Here is a 7,960-nt window from a genome sequence, read left to right on the forward strand (position 1 = left end):
TCAAATTCCCATTTTGGGGATTTAGGAGTTTGCCATGTGAAATCCTTTGTTCTCTTGGTGTCTCTCTTTCTGCATGGCCAGGAGGAGAGAGTCTCCGCCAGGAATTCATCGCCTGAGATAACAGAACCTGGGTGTAGGAGAGAGTGAGAGAGAGGGGGGATGAAACGATATACACCCAGAAAGGGCCACGTCATGACACTACCTACCAAGAATAATTTCCCTGTGAGCATGAAATCTGTCATGTCATTTCCAGGAACAGCTCTGTAGAAACACAAGGTATTCTGGCATGGCACTGTCAGATCCTTCTGCTTGGTGATGACTTTCTCTCTCCCTCTTTCTCTCCTCACTTCTATGCTAGTGTAACGGATGTGAAACGGCTAGCTTAGTTAGCGGTGCGCACTAAATAGTGTTTCAATCGGTGACGTCACTTGCTCTGAGACCTTGAAGTAGTAGTTCCCCTTGCTCTGCAAGGGCCGCGGCTTTTGTGGAGCGATGGGTAACGATGCTTCGTGGATGACTGTTGTTGATGTGTGCAGAGGGTCCCTGGTTCGCGCCCGGGTATGGGCGAGGGGACGGTCTAAAGTTATACTGTTACACTACTGTAGACACTCTCTTGCGTTTAATAGAGCCCCCTGGATCTGTTGACAACTAACAGCTAAAAGAATCCGCAAGCTCCCTACCATACACCTGAGATTTGGTGTATTGTAGGCTTGCACAAACTAGCTGGAGCCTCAGCACACAACTTATTTGAATGCGTTTTCATGGCGCCCCATGGTCATAGCATTGGCTTTGTATTCCCAAGTCCCTTACATGTATGGTTCGTAAGCTACAGTATGACAGACAGTCAACAGCACATGGTCACAGTACTGCACATCTTAGAAAAAACTACCAACCAGTAATTACACCTGGAGGACCAGGTGACTGTCTAGAGCAGACCCCCATAGACAAACAAAGATGGGGGGAGGGTTCACAGAAACATATGCACAGCGTAAATCTGTTCTTTATGGTATGGTCGGGAAAGTGCAATAATGTTAAAGTGATCATCATGAAAGCAATGAGCGCTTTATGGCAGAGGCATGTCTTCTCTCTTGTCTATTCATAGCAAGATCATCGCTATTATTACCTTTATTATTATGTGTTATTACCTTTCTATTATTTCTCTATTTTCTTTCTGTCTGCATTGTTAGGAAGGACCATGAGTAAACATTTCACCGTTGGTCTACACCTATTGTTCACTAAGCATGTGACAAATAACATATGATTTGATATTAGACTTCATAGCGTGATACATCAAGGTTTGTGTATGAAAATGATGTATTAGCATACAGTGAGGGAAAAAAGTATTTGATCCCCTGCTGATTTTGTACGTTTGCCCACTGACAAAGAAATGATCTGTAACGGCTTTCCTCCTCCTCTTCTGAGGAGGATGTATCCATAATGTAATTTAATGAGAATGAATACAGAATACAAAAAGAACAAGAGAAACAAAATGAAAACCGAAACAAATGGTGCAAAAACTGAAACGGAAAAATAATCACCCACACCACACAGGTGGGAAAAGGCTACCTAAGTATGATTCTCATTCAGAGACAACTAACGACACCTGCCTCTGATTGAGAACCATACCAGGCCAAACACAAAAACACCACATAGAAAAAGGAACATAGACAACCCACCCAACTCACGCCCTGACCATACTAAAACAAAGACATAACAAAAGAACTAAAGTCAGAAAGTGACATGATCAGTCTATTATTTTAATGGTAGGTTTATTTGAACAGTGAGAGACAGAATAACAACAAAAAAATCCAGAAAAACGCATGTCAAAAATGTTATAAATTGATTTGCATTTTAATGAGGGAAATAAGTATTTGACCCCCTCTCAATCAGAAAAATGTCTGTCTCCCAGGTGTCTTTTATACAGGTAATGAGCTGAGATTAGGAGCACACTCTTAAAGGGAGTGCTCCTAATCTCAGCTTGTTACCTGTATAAAAGACACCTGTCCACACGAGCAATCAACCAATCAGATTCCAAACTCTCCACCATGGCCAAGACCAAAGTGCTCTCCAAGGATGTCAGGGACAAGATTGTAGACCTACACAAGGCTGGAATGGGCTACAAGACTATCAGCAGCTTGGTGAGAAGGTGACAACAGTTTGTGCGATTATTCGCAAATGGAAGAAACACAAAAGAACTGTCAATCTCCCTTGGTCTGGGGCTCCATACAAGATCTCACCTCGTGGAGTTGCAATGATCATGAGAACGGTGAGGAATCAGCCCAGAACTACACGGGGGGATCTTGTCAATGATCTCAAGGGAGCTGGGACCATAGTCACCAAGAAAACAATTGGTAACACACTACGCCGTGAAGGACTGAAATCCTGCAGTGCACGTAAGGTCCCCCTGCTCACAAAAGCACCAATACATGCCCGTCTGATGATTGCCAATGAACATCTGAATGATTCAGAGGACAACTGGGTGAAAGGGTTTTGGTCAGATGAGAGTAAAATGGAGCTCTTTGGCATAAACTCGCCGTGTTTGGAGGAGGAGGAATGCTGCCTATGACCCAAAGAACACTACCCCCACCGTCAAACATGGAGGTGGAAACATTATGCTTTGGGGGTGTTTTTCTGCTAAGGGGACAGGACAACTTCACCGCATCAAAGGAACGATGGACGGGGCCATGTACTGTCAAATCTTGGTTGAGAACCTCCTTCTCTCAGCCAGGGCATTGAAAATGGGTCGTGGATGGGTATTCTAGCATGACAATGACCCAAAACACACGGCCATGGCAACAAAGGAGTGGCTCAAGAAGTAGCAAATTAAGGTCCTGGAGTGGCCTAGCCAGTCTCCAGACCTCAATCCCATAGAAAATCTGTGGAGGGAGCTGAAGGTTCGAGTTGCCAAACGTCAGCCTCGAAACCTTAATGACTTGGAGAAGATCTGCAAAGAGGAGTCGGACAAAATCCCTCTTGAGATGTGTGCAAACCTGGTGGCCAACTACAAGAAACGTCTGACCTCTGTGATTGCCAACAAGGGTTTTGCCACCAAGTACAAAGTCAGTTTTGCAGGGTCAAATACTTATTTCCCTTGTGCCTTTGTGCCAAAGCCGTGCAGGGCTGTCTCTCCCATTTGCAAGGGCCCGTGACTAATGTACCATCCTACTGCTCACTGCTGGTGACTGCGTGTACTGCTTTAGTCCAGGTAATTAGACCAGCCTAAACAGCCATTACAAGAACTAAAGCACAGGTAGGAACATAGCACTTACTACACTGCTCCATAAACACTCAGCCACTGAACTAGCTTGGATAGTGACACCACAGAGCATAGGAAAAACAACGCTGAAGGATGCAGAGACTGTAATACAGCTAAGAGTGTAAGAGAGAAAGTACATACAAAGGGTGTACACATTCATACACATACCCAAAACTGACAGTCTTCTTCTGCCTCATTAGACAAAGAAGAGCCAGGCCGTAACACTGCCATAATATGAGAGAAAAAACACAAAGCAGCTACAGTACACTGGACTGAATATGATGCTACATATTTCTAAGGCACATTTTTATGTTCTAGTGCCCTCAATCTCAACTCTGGGCCCCGAAGCCAGTTCCACTGTGTTTTTTCATTGTTCCCCTCTAATCAGGGACTGATTTAGACCTGGGACACCAGGTGTGTGCAATTAGTTATCAGGTAGAACAGAAAACCAGCAGGCTCCGGACCTCGTAGGGTAAGAGTTGAATACCCCTGTTCTAGTGTATGGTGAAGGGATGTGGATAGATACACAGTAAATACAGTACACTGTGTGGTGTTTGTTGGAGAGAAAAAAAACACAATTCTTAAAGTCTTACATTCTTACAATGTAAAAATAAATGTTGAGTATATCGTATAATAAATAAGTCATTTACCATGTTATGTGCAGTACTTACACCTGTTCTATTGACATATTTACACATTGGAGGGAATAGGGGTCATTTGGAGGAAGGAACCCTCGTTACTTTGGCACCACTGAGAGGTTGGATATCTTGGCTTGAAGAGCAGCTGAAGAGAGCTGCGAAGAGAGGGAGGGATGCCAATACAGAGGGATGCCAAAACCACACACATTTAGAAAAAAAGTGCTATCTAGAACCAAGGGATAACCTTTTGAAGAACCCTATTTGTTTCCAGGTAGAACCCTTTTGGTTTCAGGTAGAACCATTTTGGGTTCCATGTAGAACCCTTTCCACAGAGGGAGCCAAAAGTGTTATTACCTGGAACCAAGAAGGGTTTTACCTGTAGCCCAAAAGGGTTCTCCTATGGGGTGAGCCGGTAAAAACCTTTTGGAAACCTTTTTTCTAAGAGTGTACTCTGGATACAAACACAATACAGGTGACATGTTTCATGTTTAGGAGGGAAATAGTGGTAAATAGTGCTAAAACATTATCTATGTCTAAAGAATAGTTAATAATATACACACGGTTAAACTGTCAGTTTAGGCCACTGTGATGAGCAGGACAGAGCCAGAAGACGGAGTGCATTTCCCACAGTAACCCCGACGCATTAATGTCACTCTGCTTCCATCCTGTGGACAAACAAGGAACAATGTTTACACTGCTATAATAAACAGGATACAGCATAGTTTAGTAACAGTAACACAAATCATGATGTATGAACTCATCTACCATGCCATCTCTTTTATAACTGGCCATGAGAAGAAAAAAACCCTGTAGAAGGTGGTTTTAGCCTCTGGCCTTTTGTGAGGTTCTCTGTCACAACGTTATAAAGGTATTAAACCAAACTGTAAAATGGGGCCGCTGAATGAATTACATATACACTACTGGTCCAAAGTTTAAGAACACCTACTAATTCAAGGGTTTTCTTAATTTTTACTATTTTCTACATTGTAGAATAATAGTGAAGACATCAAAACTATGAAGTAACACATATGGAATCATGTAGCAACCAAAAAAGTGTTAAACAAATCAAAATATATTTTATATTTGAGATTCTTCAAATAGCCACACTTTGCCTTGATGACAGCTTTGCACAAGCTTGGCATTCTCTCAACCAGCTTCACCTGGAATGCTTTTCCAACAGTCTTGAAGGAGTTCCCACATATGCTGAGCACTTGTTGGCTGCTTTTCCTTCACTATGCGGTCCGACTCATCTCAAACCATCTGGGTTTGGGTTGAGGATGGGTGATTGTGGAGGCCAGGTCATCGGTCATCTGATGCAACACTACATCACTCTCCTTCTTGGTAAAATAGCTCTTGCACAGCCTGTAGGTGTGTTGGGTCATTGTCCTGTTGAAAAACAAATGATAGTCCCACTAAGCTCAAACCAGATGGGATGGCGTATCACTGCAGAATGCTGTGGTAGCCATGCTGAATAAGTGTTCCTTGAATTCTAAATAAATCACAGACAGTGTCACCAGCAAAGCACCCCCAAACCATAACATCTCCTCCATGCTTTACGGTGGGAAATACACATGGGGAGATCGTCCGTTCACCCGCACCGTGTCTCACAAAGACATGGCGGTTGGAACCAAAAATCTCCAATTTGGTCTAATGTCTAATGTCCATTGTTCATGTTTCTTGGCCCAAGCAAGTCTCTGCTTATTATTGGTGTCCTTTAGTAGTGGTTTCTTTGCAGCAATTCGACCATGAAGTCCTGATTCGCACAGTCTCCTCTGAACAGTTGATGTTGAGATGTCACGCCCTGACCTTAGTTATCTTTGTTTTCTTTATTATTTTGGTTAGGTCAGGGTGGGACGAGGGTGGTTTGTTTAGTTTTTGTATTGTCTAGGTGTTTTTGTCCTGTCTAGGGTTTTTGTATATCTATGGGGTTTTAGTATGTCTAGGTATATGTAGGTCTATGGTGGCCTGAATTGGTTCCCAATCAGAGACAGCTGTTTATCGTTGTCGCTGATTGGGGATCCTATTTAAGTTGCCATTTTCCATTTGTTTTGTGGGTTATTGTCTATGTGTAGTTGCATGTCAGCACTCGTGTTATAGCGGTATTTTGGTTAGTGTTCTTCGTTTAATAAAGAAGAATGTATTCATATCACGCTGCGCCCTGGTCTCCTCGTTATGACGACTGTGACATGAGATGTGTCTGTTACTTGAACTCTGTGAAGCATTTATTTGTACTGCAATTTCTGAGGCTGGTAACTTGAATGACCTTATCCTACGCAGCAGACTAACTCTGGGTCATCCATTGGGTAACTCTGGGTCATCCATTGCTGTGGCGGTCCTCATGAGAGCCAGTTTCATCATAGCGCTTGATGGTTTTTGCGACTGCACTTGAAGAAACTTGAAAAGTTCTGTATTGACTGAACTTCATGTCTTAAAGTAATGATGGACTGTTGTTTCTCTTTGCTTATTTGAGCTGTTCTTGCCATAATATAGGTATTTTACCAACTAGGGCTATCTTCTGTATACCCCCCCCCCCCCCACAAATGAACTTTTAAGAAGGCACACCTGTTAGTTGAAATGCATTCCAGGCGACTACCTCAGGAAGCTTGTTGAGAGAATGCCAAGCGTGTGCAAAGCTGTCATCAAGGCAAATGATTTGAAGAATCTTTGAAGAATCTCAGATCACAGATATAAACTGTATTTTAATTTGTTTAACATTTTTTTGTTTCCTACATGATTCCATGTGTTTTTTCATAGTTTTGATGTCTTCACTATTATTCTACAACATAGAAAATTGTAAAATAAAGAAAAACCCTTGAATGAGTAGATGTTCTAAAACCTTTGACCGTGTAAATGTAGTGTAAGGTAGTGTAAATGCACAGTAATCTAATAGCATTTGCATAAGCAATGATGTGGAACACTTTCAGCTTAATACACAGGATAATCAAATGCAACAAATCTATCCCACGGAATGAAAGGAGCGGCATTTCCTCTGTAGTTGGACAACACTTATAGTGAGTGCCCTCCACCGCACTTGACTTAAAACAACCGGTATTCAGTTAACCAGCCTTAAGTGTCCAGAGCTCCACTGGCTTTGAGACAGATTCAGCGTCCTCAGCCTGATCTCCATTACAAAACCAGGAGGGCCCACTTCACCGTGCAACTGCCCAATAAGGCTCCGGTCTCTCCAGGCACTTAAGGCATCAGAGGATTCTGGGATACAAAGCCCACTTGGGCCAATGCCCAGAGCAGAGAAGCCTCTGGAGCCAAGAGGAAGGAAGGGAGGGAGGGAAGAATGGATGGATGGATGGAAAGAGAGAGAAGAAAGGAGGGAAGGAGGGAAGTGGAGAATGATGTCTGAAACCAGGAATGTGAAAAGCCTGTTGGGTAAAACACTGGGGTAAATCTCAGATGAAAACTCGCCATCATAAGTGACCAAACATGAGGCTTTGTGATGTGCATCATGTTCTTGCCTGGGATTTGTGTATATCAGCAGCTACATAGTTTCCTTGGGAGATCCACTTGGTTTCCTCAGCTAGCTGGAAGCCTGTTGCTGAGAGGTTGATGCTGAATCGACCCTGATGGAGGGAGGGAGGGAGGGAGGGAGGGAGGGAGGGAGAGAGAGAGAGAGGGAGGAAGGAAGGAAGAAGGAAGGAGAGAGGGAGGGAGAGGGAGAGAGCAAGATAGAGAGGGCAAGGGAGATATCAGCACTAGGGTTGCAAAAGTCTGGGAACTTTAAATAAATTCCCTGATTTTCCCAAAATCACGGTTGGAGGATTCGCGGAATCAGGAGGGAATACGCTGGAAATCCGGATGTCTCCACCCAGGATTACTGGAAAACCAGGGAATTTATTGAAAGTTCACAGAATTTTACAATCCTTTCAGCGCCTCCCCCATAAGGCCAACAGCAGGGAGCAGTAGAGAGCAGTTAAATTACATGCCGCAGCTGCATTTAAGTTTCATCAAAACCCAGATTATATATGCCTGCCAAAACCCAGCGACAAATACCAGACACTTTACAGCACAAACAGCTATAAACAGAGGTCGTCTTTTGGAACGTTCTTATGGA

This window comes from Oncorhynchus mykiss, chromosome 17 (assembly GCF_013265735.2).
Source record: "Oncorhynchus mykiss isolate Arlee chromosome 17, USDA_OmykA_1.1, whole genome shotgun sequence".
NCBI lineage: Eukaryota > Metazoa > Chordata > Actinopteri > Salmoniformes > Salmonidae > Oncorhynchus > Oncorhynchus mykiss.